Source organism: Corapipo altera, unplaced genomic scaffold, assembly GCF_003945725.1.
Source record: "Corapipo altera isolate COAL_440 unplaced genomic scaffold, ASM394572v1 57, whole genome shotgun sequence".
Classification (NCBI taxonomy): domain Eukaryota; kingdom Metazoa; phylum Chordata; class Aves; order Passeriformes; family Pipridae; genus Corapipo; species Corapipo altera.
In genome coordinates, this window is record NW_020884905.1 from 6,963,314 (window position 1) to 6,979,503 (window position 16,190).

The following is a 16,190-nucleotide window of genomic DNA, read 5'->3' on the forward strand; positions in this document are numbered from 1 at the left end:
CCCCCCCCGACGGAGCGCCCCGCGGCCGGAGCATCCTCGGCGGGGCCGCGGCAGCCCCGCGCTGCGAGGAGGGGGAGCTCCCCGAAGCCCCACTGTCTGAGAACCCCCGCACGCCGTGTCCGTCCTTTTTCCCCAGGCAGGAGCCATTTCCCGCACTTTGGCCGAAGTGCGGAGCCGGGCAGCGGGAAGGGGCTCGCAGCCTCCCGGGAGCGGGGAAGCGACGACGACAGCTCAGCGTCCCCCTCGAGGGCCTGGGGTGTTGCAGGCCACAGGATAAAACCTCGTGGGTGATGAGGAACACTTCACAGGTCATCCTGCCCGTGGGTGAGGCTGTCCTGCCTTCCTCCATCACCCACTGCGAGAGAAAGCGGGACACGTGCGGGGCTGTCCGGCCCCACTCCCATCAGCCCACCTTGGCATTTGTGTGTGACCTGAGGGTGATGCTGATGACCTCCTGGGGCTTCACGGGAACACACAGTGGTTTGGAAAGGGACCTTAAAGCTCATCTCGTTCCACTCCCTGCCATGGGCCGGGACACCTTCCACTAGATCACTGCCCACAATGTTGGGTTCCTGCAGCTTCTCCTGGTGTTCCACAGAGCAGCTGCTGCAGCAGCGGGTGCTGGTGCTGCTCAGTTCCTTGGTTCCCATTCTTTGTCTCCAAACACAGCAATCCCTCAGCTCTGGCCCCACCATGTCCCATTCACTGTTCACCCTTCCCCATGCAGAGCTGGGCTGGCTGGGGCAGCTACTGCCACACACAGCCCTGGGGAGATTGTACCAGTGCCATGTGACTTCCTCTGTGACACGGTGGCTTTACAGCTCTGTGCTGAGTAAGGTCATCACCTTGCTCTTCCAGCACTGTGGAATCTGCCTGGCAGCAGAGACAGAAAGCATTTAGCAGGAGCTGGAAGAGGATCACAGACAGGTTTATGCCAGCAGTGAGTTCTCCAGCCCTGTTCCACATGGCTAATCCCTGAGCAGAGATGTGACCTCTCCCCATCACTGGTGCAGGAACACCCAGGACACCCCCAGACTCTCCCACTCTCACCATCTCCAAGTGGGAACTGAAATTTGGCCCAGGCAAGTTCTGCTTCACCAACATTTCTGTAGTGCTTGAAGTGGGCATTCTATGTTCTGATGTTGTCTAGAGAAGGTGTGGCCGCCCCATGCCTGGAAGTCTCCAAGGCCAGGTTGGACAGGGCTTGAAGAAACCTGGTCTAGTGGAAGGTGTCCCTGCCCATGGCAGGGGGTGGGACTGAATGAGCTTTAAGATCTCTCCCAACCCCAACCAGTCTGGGATTCTGTGATTTCAGGGATGACATGGAGGGGTGTCCAATGTCAGCCTCTCCCTGTCCAGTGCCGTGACCAGCGGCACCCACAGCCCCCCCAGCTCATGGCACGGCACCCACCTCTGGCACCCTTGGGACCTCCAGCAGGGACTGACCAGGACATCAAATATTCTTTCAGTAGAAACATCAAAAGCAAGGAGAAGTCCTTGCTGTTACAGGCAGTTGCACATAAAACTGGTGCTGCCCAAGGAATGTTTGTGTTGAGGGCTGTGCCCACTGGAGATGGGAAATTGCCGTTGGCAGAGGAGCACTGGCATGGCAGGGACAGCTTCTAGAAGTCAGTAGATGGAAATTTGTCTCCAAGGAGATCCACTGTAGCATGAAATATGCCTTTTTTGTCGCAGGGAGTTCTTCTCCCTTCATGTATGTTCCTGATAAACATCTCCAAGGTTTTGTAGGGCACTAAGACTTGCAACTTAAAAAACTCTGGATGAGTCAAGTCCTTACAGGCAGACCTTACTCCCCAGGAAAGTGTGGAGTGGGAGAAACACAGAGCTGTGCCGTGGGGGAGCTGGGAACCTTCTTGGGGGACAAAAAACCCCCAGGCCAGGGCCTGGAAAGGGGAAGGCTGGGACACATGGAACTTAAAACCCCAGTTCCCTTTGTCTTACACCACTTTCATAGTGATTTCACTGACTTCAGAGGAAACAGGAAAACCAAGGCAAACAAAGGGCAGGCCAGAATACTCACTCCCTGAAAAAATGTGGATCCCAGGCACATCCCTGAATACTGCTCAATGCAAAACTCAAGTTGACCAGTCGAACAAGTCCTTAACCTGGGCCTCACCACATGGACTTCAGTATTTCCACTGATATCCCCACATAAACAACACCCTCTGTGCTGTGATCTAGCCATTTGTAGGCCTGGCTAAGGAAAGTTTCAAAATCATGAAATTCCTTCAGCAAATTTCATAGGAAAGCTGGATGTGTTCCCTAAGGGGGTTCTGCAAGTTTAGGCTCAGAAGTGTCTGTGGGACTCACACCAGCTGGGAAGATCATGGGGTAAATCCAAGTATCACATGCTTCAGACTGATAACCCTGAAATAAATTTATTTTTATTTTAAAAGTCTGGAATATAGAGAGAAGGAACAGTTTTAAGGACACAGATCCCTCTATTTAATAAATGTTGGAGCTACACAGCTTCAAAAATGTTCCCTGTAGAATTCCCAATATATTTTTTCCCCCCTCTGGTTTTACTAAGTCTTCTCAAGTGCTACTTGATATATTCCCAGACAATGACGATCCCCATTTCTGGAGGCTTTAATTGTAAGATTGAGAAGAGCAGATGAGTCATGGCTGTGGTGTTATAGACACAGGCTGATTTTTAGGTCATCCTCTAAGTAGGGCACAGGGGATGGTAACTGAGAGTCCAGTTGGGTGCTGGGAGAGGGTGACGGTGGCTCCAGGCGGGGCATGAGGGGACCTGTCAGTTCAGGGCAGGAAGATCAATGACTTTGGAAACTATGTGAATGATCAATAAAGGGCCTTCTCCTTGGGAGGGTTGGAGGCAAAAAGCAAAACTGAGAGGGTAGAGACAGGACCGGGATTGTAACTAGATGCTCCTTAAGGTCCCTTCCTACCCAAACTCTTCTAGGACTCTATGGAATGGAAAGGGTGGGAACAGCCCTGCCCAGGTCAAGAGTCAGCACATCACTGCCCTGCCACTGCCACCACCACTGCCACCACCACTGACACCCCACTCCTGGCCTTACCAGTGTCCAGCATTTTGAAGGAAAAGGCTCTGAGATCTCTGTGCATGAAAAAACTGGCCACAAAGCGCAGTGGTAGTCAGGAGAAGCAGCCGGTCATTTCACCCAACTGTCCTTTCCACCCTCTTGATTGTGGCAGAATTTAGAAGACCATGAAGAGAGGTGAAAAACTAGGGCTGAAAGGAAGAAAAATCTTCAGGGAAACCCAAAAAGTCCCTGGTACCACCTTCCCTCCTCATCTCCAGTGTGTGGCTGATTGATAATTGTCATTATCTATGAGGTATTGCTGGAGCTCTACCATCAGAGGATGTGCCCACGCCTTGTGAGCTTTCCTTCCTCATAGTGAGCTCTGAGAGTTGGAGAAACTCATGGTTTACAGGGGACTTTGGCAAGGGTTAATGTTAAAAATGGAGAAGAAACACAGGACGATCAGCACTGAGGGGCTGGAGAACTCTCTGGAATAGCTCAGGATATTTGCATCTCTGGGGCCTGTAGTGCATCAAAGAATGGAAAGTATATTGGGAAAAAGTTAATTTTTCTGGAGTATCTGACATGGGCATCAAAAGTTATAACCCTTCTTCAAAATGGAACAACTTATTTCTGCTAGTTAATAGTGAAATTATTTAATCTATATCATCTGGAAGCACTTTAAAAACCTGTTATAAAATATAACCACCAGAGACCTTAAATTGCTCACTCTTGCCTTGCTCATCAGAAAGACAAAAGAATCCAGGAGAGGAGCTGGGACAAGCCTGATCTCCTCCTCCAGGACATAGCCTGTAGTCTAGCGGAAGGTGTCCCTGCCCATGGCAAGGGGGTGGAACAAGATGAGCTTTGAGGTCTTTTTAAAGCCAAACAATTCCAGGATTCCACGTGCTGGTTTAAATGAGGTATTGGGAATAAATCCTTCCCTGTGAGGGTGGTGAGGCCCTGGCAGTTGTCCAGAGAAGCTGTGGCTGCCCCATCCCTGGAAGTGTCCAAGGCCAGGTTGGAGAGGGCTTGGAGCAACCTGGGATAGTGGAAGGTGTCCCTGCCCATGGCAGGGGCTGGAATGAGATGAACTTTAAGGTCCCTTTCAACTCACACCAGTCTGGGATTCCATGATTCTGTGAATACTCACGAGACACATGAAGGCCACTGGGATGTTCATTGCTGGTGCCAGGGGTCAGGACCATTGTCAGATGAATTCCTAATCCTCTCCCTTCCGTTTTGTTTCCTCCCAGCCATGTTTCATGCTCCCAAAATCTGATGTTCGGGTGGTGCACAGAAACCTCCTCTCCTATTTAAATTCCTCCCTGGAGAAGCTGAGCTCTCTAGGTCTATCCAGTAAAAGAAGTACTTAAATATCTGCTTCGAACCCAATCCCAGCTGTCTCCCAAACACATAATTTCATCTGAATTTACCACAATTCATGCATGACTTTCCCTGTCAGAGCCGCCCGGATGAAGAGCAGATGAAGGTCATTCCTAACTCTGCTGCTGGCATGGGGAAATGAGAATTGCTTTGATGCAGAGGCTCCCCACCAGTGTTTTCTGTCAGTGCTGGCAAAGTTGTTGGCTATTACATTTTTGCAGTCCCTCTCATCAAAGCACACACACGGTGCTTTCCACCGAGCGCAGAGGGAAGGAAATTCGCCTTCCCTCCTTTGCTGCAGTGGGCTGCACTCTGCAGCAACGTGTGTCAAAAATACATTGCAGACACTGCAGCACGAACAAATACTCTCCATGTGCTCCATTATATCCTCCAAGAAACAGGCTGTGTTTATTCCCTGTTTCATATCTCTCTGACCTTTAAGATACTTGAATTCTTTCTACCTCTAAAATACAGGCGTTGAGATGAAGGGGGGAGGGCTGAGACCTCTGGCAGCTGCTGCCCCACCATAGACAGGCTCCTGATCATGGAGTGCTGCCAACCCCAAGGGTCAGGATAAACTAGTGATAAATGATAATCCTGTGGCAGGTATGAACTGATATGGCCATGGCAGGGGAGACAGGGCCGTGCTCTTCTCGGGGATGTTGGGGGTTTGTGCCGCGCACAAGCCAGGACTTGGTAATGGATTCGACAGGTCTTTAAGGAACTAAAGCAGTTTTAAGGTCCCTCCTAACTCAACCCATTCTGGGATTCCGTGATGCTCAGCCACATGCTGGTGTGTGAAACTGCACATGCGTGTAAGGAGGAGGCAGAAAAGCTGCACTGAAAAAAATGTTAAAAAGGAGAGTTCAATGGTGAGGTGGCCATGAGGTGCGGAAATGTCCAAGAGCAAATATTTCACCGAATCACAGAACATGCTGAGTTGGAAGGGATACACAAGGATCATCCAGTCCAATCCTCAGCCCTGCCCAGGACCATCCCCAAGAGTCACACCACGTGCCCCAGAGGATCATCCAAACACTCCTGGAGCTCTGGCAGCCTTGGTGCTGTGACCACTGCCCTGAGGAGCCTGTTCAGTGCCCAACCACTCTCTGGGGGAAGAGCCTTTTCCTAATATCCAACACAAACCTCACAGACATGAGCAATGTAAACCATCTATCAGGTGATCCAGCTTTATCCTCTGTCTGTTATGGTCCCTCTGGCTTTAAATGTCCTGGGAAACCGCAGTTTTCCCTCTCAGGACTCTTCTCATAACTCACTTTTCATCATTTTCTTTTTAAACACCTGTTTTACTGACAGCTACCAAAACTGCTCTAAATCATTCCTGTGGTTCTGGGTGTTGGTACCTCACCCTGCTTTTCCCTCTGCACTGATTTTTGAGGAGTTGCCATGCTCAGTTTCCGTGTCCTGCAGGACACAGTGCTGCTGGGGCCCCTCCATGGGCAGGGCACAGGAGCTGGCAGCAGCTGCAGCCTGGCAGGGCTCCCACAGCAGCATCACTGGAGATCTCAAAAATAAACCAGCCATCTCCATTCTGCTTTATGACTTTCTTGTGATGATCATTTTGCAGCAGGAGGAAGATCCGTGGCAATGGAATGTACATACAGTGAACAGCTTTATGGTTACCAAACCCCTGAGCCTTGGTTTGGCATTTCATCGGCCACCAATCCATGGATTTTTGGCATTTTGGCATACCTTATTCCTTATGGAAATAGATTAAAACCACAAGGATAGGTAATGGTGGCACAAGGCTTCAGGGACAACCTGTGAGCAGAAAGCCCAGTTCTTTATTGGCCCCGGGCTCTCCTTTGGCCAAGCACATTCATGTTCCCGAGGGATTTCCATGAGTTTACCTGCTGTATCCTCAAGAATCAATACTGATCACTAGACCTGGGTGGAGGGAAATCCGCTGCCTGCTGCAAAGCCCAGGGAAGTGAATAAAATTTCATGACCTTCAGTGGATGGGGCACGGGGGTTGATCCAAAACAACTAATCCCATTCATCCTGATATTTTTAATGGAGAGATCCCATGGGCAGAAGGTGGCCACAACTGTCCCAGTGCAGCTCTGGGGCCAGGCAGGGCTCAGGCAGCGGGATGGGTGGGCAGTGCTCTCAAATCCACGTGGCTTGGAAAAGCTGTTTCCCAAATCAGATACTCAGGAAGGCACTTTAGGAGGTTTGGATACTCCTAGAAATATATTTGCTTTAAGCTGAAGAAGGGTAGGTTCAGATGGGATATTGGGAAGAAATCCTTTCCTGTGAGAGTGGTGAGGCCCTGGCACAGGGCTGCCCCATCCCTGGAAGTGTCCAAGGCCAGGTTGGATGGGGCTTGGAGCAATCTGGGATAGTGAAAGGTGTCCCTGCCCATGGCAAGGAGCGGAACTGGGTAGTCTTTAAGGTCCCTTCCAATCTAAACCAGTCTGTAATTTCCATGATTCTATGATTTCTTTCCAAAGGGACATTGGAGTGGAGGCAGATCACCCAAGGAAGGAGGGTGATCTCCCTCCTGCTCCTGCTTCTCAAGTTCAGCTTCCTACACCAACACTCTCCTTCCTCACCAGCCCACCTGTAGCTGCCCCAGGGAAGTCCCATTGCTCACACGGACAGATTTTCCTTACCTGCTCCAGGAGGTCACCAGGGCCTGACAGCACTCAGGACCGCTCAGATTTTATTGACTTCTTTTTTTTTTTAACACAGCTGGAAAAGTTGAAGGTTGGTGGAGGCAGATCCTGGCACCAACAACCTCTGGTACACCAGCCCAGGGCTCACCATGCCCACAGCTCTCCCACATCCAGCCCAGCCCTCCCATCTCAAAGACCACATCCCATTGAGTTTAACTCCCGTTAGATCAGAGACTGAGTAAACTCCCATTTTTTTTGGTCTATTACCCTCTTAGCATTTAAAAATAGAGCTGTTACTAAGCAATGGCAGTAAGGAGAAAATGAAGCCTATTGAGGATCGTTTTGTGAACAGGTATTTTTCCCAGCCTAAGCGCTGTAAACATTGTGGGCTGAGAAATTATGAATCAGAGCCCTCCCCCCTCCCCAGCCCCGCTCTCCCATTATCCCTGAGAACAACAGCAGCAACATCAGGAGCTGTTTATTTTCACTCTGGCTTTGAACATCTTGGTTTGTGGGTCAGATTTTCAAGCCTTTCCACACATCTTAACAGCTTGGAAAATGGTAGGATGATATCACCATGTAGTGGTGTAACTATGGGGGGCAAGAGCTGGAGAAGCATCCATGGACCTCAGGTTTGAAACCTCTGTGCTGTCTGTCCCACTAAGCACGTCCTGGCAGCCCCACCCCACTCCACTCCCTGGGATGGGAACCCTCTTAGATGGAGGCAGGGAGGAGCAGGGAAGTGACTCCAGCTAGATTTGTCATTGTACAGGAATTCTAGAGTCTGCATTGAAGTTGAGGGTTGAGGAGAAGACGGAGCATCCCAGTTCCCAGGATAAGCTCACCAGGGGCAGGAGGACATGGGCTGATGGCAAACCCAGTGACAGCAGTAGGGCAGGGAGAGAAGTCATGTCATGAGTCCATCACTCCAAGAGTTCACAAACTCAGCTTAGCACTTCTCATTGCTCTTTGATCTCTTTCTTCAGCTGCCTGTTCTGTTCCTGCTTTAAGGATATGAGATGGGTGGGGATATCCAGGAGAGGGTGGAGAAACAGCTGAGCAGTGCTCAGGGTGCACCTTTGCAGCACTTACTGTCCCACATAGATCCCAAAGTAACCTGAGAGTGAAAACTGCATTTTCACAGAATCACAGAATCCTGGAATGGTTTGGGCTGGGAGAGACCCTAAAGATTGTCATAATCCACCACCTGCCACAGGCAGGGGCACGTTCCATAGACCAGGTTGCTCCAAGTCCCATCTGACCTGCTCTTTTTTCTCCTTAAGGTTATTTACCTCATCACCTTCTATTATTTGTCTCAAGGGATTGTATTTGTTTCAGAATTGTTTCCATGAGAAGGTTGGTGACTCTGGGTCCACCTTTGGACATGGCCGGTGGCAGTGGGCACCACAGTGTGTGCTGGAGCCAAAAGTGGGCACAGAGATGCTCTGCCCTGGTGGGATATGGTTGGGATGTGTTTTCTGAGGACAGATTCTGCTCTCAGCTTAAATTATGGAGACTAAAGTTCTCCTTACTGCTCTCAGCAGAGCTCCTTCAGTTGCAAGCTCTAACTCAGGGCAGTGCTTCAGGGCTGAAGTTTCCCAACGTGTTGAAGATTACTCACCCTTGGCAGGTGTTTTTGTTGGGCTCAGGTGGAGGGAAGTCTGATATGGAATCATTCAGGTTGGAAAAGCCCTCTCAGACCATTGAGTCCAATTGTTTCCCAGCACTGCCAAGGCTACCACTAATCCATGTCCCCAGGTGCCACTTCTACATGTCCTTTAGATCCAGTGTCACCTGCACAGTGATGTTGGCCAGCTTCGGAGGGCAGGAAGGATCTGTGCAGGGCTGGTACCAGTAGCAGGACAGGGCAGAACTGGATTTAATTCCATACTGAACAAAGCATCAGCACCTTGGTGAGATGTCCAATTTTAACAAATGATTTACAGTTATTTTATTTCTTCCAGCAGGGAAAAATGATAAGATTCATTATTACATCTACTAATTACTTTGGTTAAGTGTCAAACCTGCACAATGCAATGCTGTGTTTTCATATATTAAAGACATTAATTGTCAGGAAGCAGTATGCCATGACTAATTCTTTTTTTTTTTTCTAAACAAGAAGAAGAAATCAATATTCAGTATTTTGACTATTAGGAGCTGAAGCAGCACAACACATCTGCAGTCAATATTTCCCCACTGAGCTGTGCTGGTTAAAGATTCAGGCTCATCAATTGCATTATTATTACCAAAAACTGTTATTGGCTCTGTGGATTCTGTCACTGTGAGGTGCCATGCATGGATTAGTATGACAAAGACACCCAGTGCTCAGGAGTGCACCTGGAGCTACCTCAGGCTGGGTGTGACCAGGCCATGCTGGATCCCTGGACACCTGCCCAGGTGTTATTTTTATAGTAAAATGAAGTTTTTAGTCTGCAACATCCTCATGAGGGGAAGAGGAGGGGCAGGCACTGATCTCTGCTCTGTGGGGACCAGGAACAGGACCCCAGGGAATGGTCTGAAGTTGCGTCATGGCAGGTTTAGGTTGCATCTTAGAAAAAGGTTCTTCCCCCAGAGGGTGGTTGGGCACTGAACAGGCTCCTCAGGGCAGTGGTCACAGCACCAAGGCTGCCAGAGCTCCAGGAGTGTTTGGATGATCCTCTGGGACATCTGGTGTGACTCTTGGGGATGGTCCTGGGCAGGGCTGAGGATTGGACTGGATGATCCTTGTGGATCCCTTCCAGCTCAGCATGTTCTGTGACTCCTTTGCACTGGTGTGGTGACCTGGTCACTTTGGGGATTTAATCATATATTTCGTGTGACTGTGAATTTCTAAACAACTCAAGTGAAAACTGATGGAAAGAAAACCAGCCCTTGCCCTGAAAAGTCTCGGGATCAATGTGCCTGTCCCAAATCAACCCTTTGGCAGAGCCAAGGAAGAACCCTGCTGGGATGGAGTTTGGATGGGATATTGGGAAAAAATTCTTCCCTGTGAAGGTAGTGAGGCCCTGGCACAGGTTGCCCAGAGAAGATGTGGCTGCCCCATCCCTGAAAGTGTCCAAGGCCTGGTTGGATGGGGCTTGGAGCAACCTGGGATAGTGGAAGGTGTCCCTGCCCAGGGTAGAAGGTGGGACTAGGTGAGCTTTAATGTCCCTCCCAACCCAAATCAGTCTGAGATTCTGTGATAATATTATGTATTGAATATAATCACAGAGCTTCTCCAAGCCCATGCAAATCTGCTGGAGGAGCCTGGCAGACAGGAGGATGCTTTTCCTCTCCAGTGACACATAGGAGTTGGAGCTCTTTGCTGTTTCAGCAGTTCCCTCTTCACAGGTCTGGAATTTCCCCAGACTGGGGTAAATATCCAGTGACCACCAAGCTCCTTGTGCAAATAACTGCTTAATGATCATCTCCATTGAAGGCTGCAGTATGTCAGCAACATTTCATACCCCATAAAATCACAGTCTCACTCCATTTAATAGTGTCAGTTTTTATAAGCCATAAACCACTGCACTTGCTGCAGACTCCCACAGCAGCCATGTGCCACCCACATCTGCCCTGGCACCCCCAGACAGGCAGCTCTGCACGGGAGAGTCCTGGCACTGCAGTGGGTGGCATTTTTGAGGCACCATAAGCACATGAATTTCCTGGGAAGTGGTTGGGTTTAAGGCACTGAAGTGTTTTTGGAAACTTGTGATACAGTCAGTTAGGAGAAGCATCATCTCTGAAAGGATGTCAGTGGGAATGTACTTTAGAGAGTATTAAATATCCCAGGTCGGCACCAAAAGGGGCTCAGATGTGAAGGATTCCCATTCCACAACCAAAGGGGGATAACAATTTCTGTCTGAGGGCAGAATTGCTCTCCCTGTGCTCATTTCCCTTGCTTCTTCACTTTTTCATCTCCATACCCATTCTCTGCCAGTCAGATGGCAAAGGCCACTCAGATATATGTACCAAAAAGAGTGTATTTGAGGATAATCTTGTGCCTTGTCACCCTCTTTCATGATGATTGGGAGGGAGGTTTGGACAGGACACAGAGTGAGTTATTTCTACAGATGCAGATTAAAAACAATACCATGGGTGGACTTTCCTTTCCATCATGATGGAAAGGTCATGGTTCTTCCAAGAAGGAGAAGGACCTGAAGGTCCTGAGGAGATCCTGACCAGGAAGGTCCCTGCTCAAATCCAATCACACATTTCCTGCTGCCTTAATTTTCTGCTACTGATTAAACTCCCACATGGAGTCCAACCATCTCCCAGCACTACCAAGGCCACCACTGACCCAAGTCCCCAAGTGCCACATCCACACGGCTTTTAAATCCCTCCAGGAAGGGGATTCCAACACTGCCCTGGGCTGCCCCTTCCAAAGCTTCACGACTCTTTCTTCAGAAATTCTTCCTGATGTCCAACCTGAACCTCCCAGGCACAGTTTGAGGCTGTTTCCCCTTGTCCTGTCCCTTGTTCCCCAGGAGCAGAGCCTGACCCTCCCCAGCTTCACCCTCCTGTCAGGGAGTTGCAGAGAGCGAGAATGTCCCCCCTGAGCCTCCTTTGCTCCCACTTCCTCATCCACTGCTCAGTTCATTTTCCTAAAACTGCAGGTAACATGAAAAAAACCCTCTTTTTTCATCCTTGACTTGTGTTTGGATTTTTTAGGAAGCTGACTCACCTTCCCGAACTTCCACCATCTAGAACCCAGATTTCTAATAAACTGCCCCTCCAATAAAGAAGCAAACACCTCCAAGGAACACATCCCAACATAATCCAAGTGCTTGTTGTCTCCCAGGGTCCTGTTCCCCTACAGGGCAGACTGGGGGGCCTGGGCAGCCTGCCTGACTCCAGCTCTTGTAGTCAGTGGAGCCAAACCTTCTCCCTGTCAGTGCTTTGAGTGTGGACCCACAGCACACAGTGCTCTGATGTAGCAGCTGTAAGAAGAGAAGGTGCTGCTTCCTCAGGCTCCTTTAACTTCCTGAGGCTCAATATCTCTGTAAGAAACCAAGAGCAGCTCTGGCAGACATGTAAAACATATCAAACTAAAAACAAGAGTAAGAAATTGGGAAAATATCGGTATTTTTCTGACAAAGTATTAGATCTGTGAGAACTGAAGTTTAAATCCTTGTTAGCCTGAGTAGCTATCCTGAATCCCTTACTGATTTGCAGCAGCAGAGACTTTTGCAGTGTCTTTATGACTAGATTTAGAATAAAGTCTCTTCTTACAACAATCACTATCACAGCCAGGGTTAGAATAGGGGAGAAATTATCATCAAATATAATAACTGACATTTTCAATTAACCAAGAGGAAGAAAGCAGCTTAGAATTGATAGGTCTGCCAGAGAAAATGGGGGGAAAGTACAGCTCATGGTGATAAAAAATTGGAAGATGCAGCTGGAGAAGCCCAGATATTAAAAATGACAGTCATACATTCAGATTATCAAAAGGAATGAGAGATTTGTCTGTACTCGGGGCTCTTTTGTGTCAAAATAATCAGAAATGCAGCAGCAGAAAGGCAGAGCTTTGCTTTCCCCGCCATGCAGCCACAGTGATGTGGAATTGTGTCTCAGCCCATCCCAACGGCTCTTTGGGAGTTGATAACTCCTCAGCCTCCTTTCTTTTTTAGCAGCAGGACTTCTGGCACTCTGGAAAATTGAGGTATTGGGATTTCACCGAATCACAGGATATGCCAAGGTGGAAGGGATCCACAAGGATCATCAAGTTCAACCGTCAGCCCTGCCCAGGACCATCCCCAAGAGTCACACCAGATGTCCCAGAGGATCATCCAAACACTCCTGGAGCTCTGGCAGCCTTGGTGCTGTGACCACCGCCCTGGGGAGCCTGTTCGGTGCCCAACCACCCTCTGGGGGAAGAACCTTTTTCTAAGATGCAACCTAAACCTGCCCTGACACAACTTCAGGCCATTCCCTGGGGTCCTGTCCCTGGTCCCCACAGAGCAGAGATCAGTGCCTGTCCCTCCTCTTCCCCTCCCAAGGAAGCTGTAACTGCAATGAGGTCTCCCCTCAGTCTCCTCCAGATGAACAGACCAAGTGCCCTCAGCTGCTCCTCACACGGCTTCCCCTCAGGGCCCTTCCTCATCTCCACTGCCCTCCTTTGGACACTCTCTAACGGCTTCTTCCTTATATTGCAGTGCCCCAAACTGCCCCGATATTCCAGGTGAGGCTGCCCCAGTGCAGAGCAGAGCAGGACAATCCCCTCCCTGGCCCAGCTGGCGATGCTGTGCCTGATGCCCCCCAGGACACGGTTTGCTCCTGGCTGCCAGGGCACTGCAGACTCATGGCCAACTGGCCACCGACAGGACCTCCAGGTCCCTTTCCCGGCACTGCTTTCCAGCATCTCATTCCCAGTCTGTCCATATATCCAGGGTTTCCCCATCCCAGGTGCAGGATCCAGCACTTCCCGCTGTTGGCCATAATTAGGGGAATTCAGGAGCCATTTGTGGAGGGCTCTGTGCCAGCAAGGTGGAGTTACTCTGCTGTGTTCAAGGAGCAACACATCACTTGTACTGGGCCACTGAATTGGTAAATATAGTGCACTTGAACAGGTTAGGGCAGATAAAGGAAAATGGGATGAGCAAATCAGTCACCAATCAAATTCCTCCATCTCCTTTTCTAAACCATACAGGGATGGAAGTTTTTTGGCAACTAAGAACTCCTGAGTGCAACTTATAGGCTGTGAAAGTTAGAGGGGATGGCATTAACACTCTGAACCCTTCTGTTTGTTGCAAAAAGGTTAATAATTTGTGTACAGCAAAGGGGCTGGAGACACAGCAGGGATGAGCTCTTCGTCAAAACCACGTCACTTCCTGAGGAGTGGCTGAGGGATGAGAGCCAGAGTCTTCTCCAGCTCCAGGGTGGCACAGGAGCCACAGGGAGCTTTATGGCCAAGCAGGGGACAGGAATACTCCGTGTCCCACAGGGAGGAGTCCAAAGGTGTCCATCAGAACAACCAGTTCCCAGCTGGAGACCACCAAGCATAGCCTGTGTACAGAGCAGAGCTGGAACAAGCCACAGCTTTAAAGCAGACCTATTTTTCGTAAGAGCTGGTCTGTGATCTGCTCTCCTAGCAGTACCCTTTGATGGACTTCTCTTCAAGTAGAAAAATGAGCAATAAGAGAACTCAAAAGTTCCATTAAAATTTGCTGGATACATTCCTGAGCATGGCAGCTCTCAGGGCACATGGGGGCACAATGAATTTCACGTGCCCTACACAGCAGAACTTCTTCCTCCCAAATACAGCTTCCTCATGACAGGTGACATTTTTTCTAACACAGGTCCCAAAGTGCTGAAATACTGGAACAGTGTCTGTCTGTCCCAGGGACTCTGGTGTCAGCTAATGGACCATTCATCCCCCTTCAATCTCAGCACCCAGGAGGAGCTCATGTTTGTTCAGGATTCAGGTTGTTGCTTTGAATTAGGGGTCCTGTCTAGGTCTGTAGTTTCTCTACTTGGCCAAAGCAAAACCTTTCTAATTCCCCCACAAAATGTATTTTCCCCTATTAATGTTCACAACTTCTTTTACATAGAAACTAAAATGGCTGAGTTGATTAAAAATCTGGTGGAAGATGGTGCCTTTCTCTTCAGACTCATCTTGCAGTAGTTTCCAGAGCACAGCCCAATTAAGTGCTTCTGTGCTCAGATGCTGCTTTAATGGTTGGACTCCATGATCTTGGAGTTCTTTTCCAACCTAAATAATTCTGTGGTTCTGTAATTCTGCCTTTGCTGAATTTTTCATTGCCCTGACAAGCCTCAGAGCTGCTGTGATAGTTAGGGTTGGCTTGTGGAGATGTGGCTGTTCACTGCCTGGCCAGAGACCCACAAGCAGCTCTCCCCATGGTCAGGAGAAGGGCTTTAGTGGCCTGGTGGGATCCCCTTCTCCTTTGGCTCATGCCCATCCACTGCGGGTGCTGCTCTGTTCCTCTTCCTCAGGCTCCCTGTATTTTTCTTCCCCTCAACAGAGGACACAGCCCTACATTATTTACAACTAACCTTTCTTGTCCATGCTCTAGGACAGACACTGCAAAAAAACTTTAAACATTTATTTTCTTCAGGAAAAAATAGCAAGTGAGTATGGCAAGAGATCTTGTCTTGCATTAGCTGCTCTGTGTTCCCAACCTGCCACGGGGGACACACTGTGCACGTACCCAAGCTCAGGCAGGGACGTGGTTGGGGAGTGCAAAGAGTGTGAAGCCTCACTTTTCATCTCCCTTGATGGTTATACAGCCTCCTTTACATAGTTCCATCCTGCAACCTCTGTTAAATAAGGGACTAAATCCTCTGGTACCCCAGCAAGGCTCTCCCCATCCTGCCTTGGGAAGGAGGGAGGATCAAGCCTGGTCCCTTGGGGTGACCAAGAGCATTTTCAGTGCACACTACCAACAGTTTTTAGTTGAAAGGCATGGAGTTTTTCATCTCCTTCCTGCCACCAGCTTCTCCTATGCTATCCCACTCCATCACTGAGTATAGCATAACCTTCACAACAGTGAAGGTGGGCTCCCAAAATTTCATTCCCACCCTAGATGTGACAGGTAGAATCATAGAATCATGAAATGGTGTTGGTTGGAGAGGCCTTAAAGCTCATCCCATTCCACCCCCTCCCATGGGCAGGGACACCTTCCACCATCCCAGGTTGCTCCAAGCCCCATCCAACCTGGCCTTGAACACTTCCAGGGATGGGGCAGCCACAGCTGCTCTGGGCAATATGCAGCATCGTTGGTGTGCAGGTGCTGCAGTTACTCCTCCCTTCTACAGCTTTCCCAGACACAGCTCCATTTCATGAGGCAGAACTAGCACATGCTGTCCCCCCAGGCCAGGCAGCTGGCAGAGCTTTGCAATGTGTTTTGGAGCCGTGAGGTCCCGGCTCTGCAGTGATCAGACACATGTCCTGCCTGAGGGGTGTCAGCAGTGTCTCCAGATGTAAGATCCTGTGTCATCTGCAGGTGAGAAGCCACACGTCCTGTTAGTGTTCATGCTGAGCATCCCTTTGCTGTTCTCTCCTTGACAGAGGTCTGATGTCTGTCTGAGGGCACAACTGCTCTCCCTGTTCTCATTTCCCTTCCTTCTGAATTTTTCTTCTCCATACCCATTCTCTGCCAATCAGATGGTAAAGGCCAGTTAGATAAATGTCAGAAAA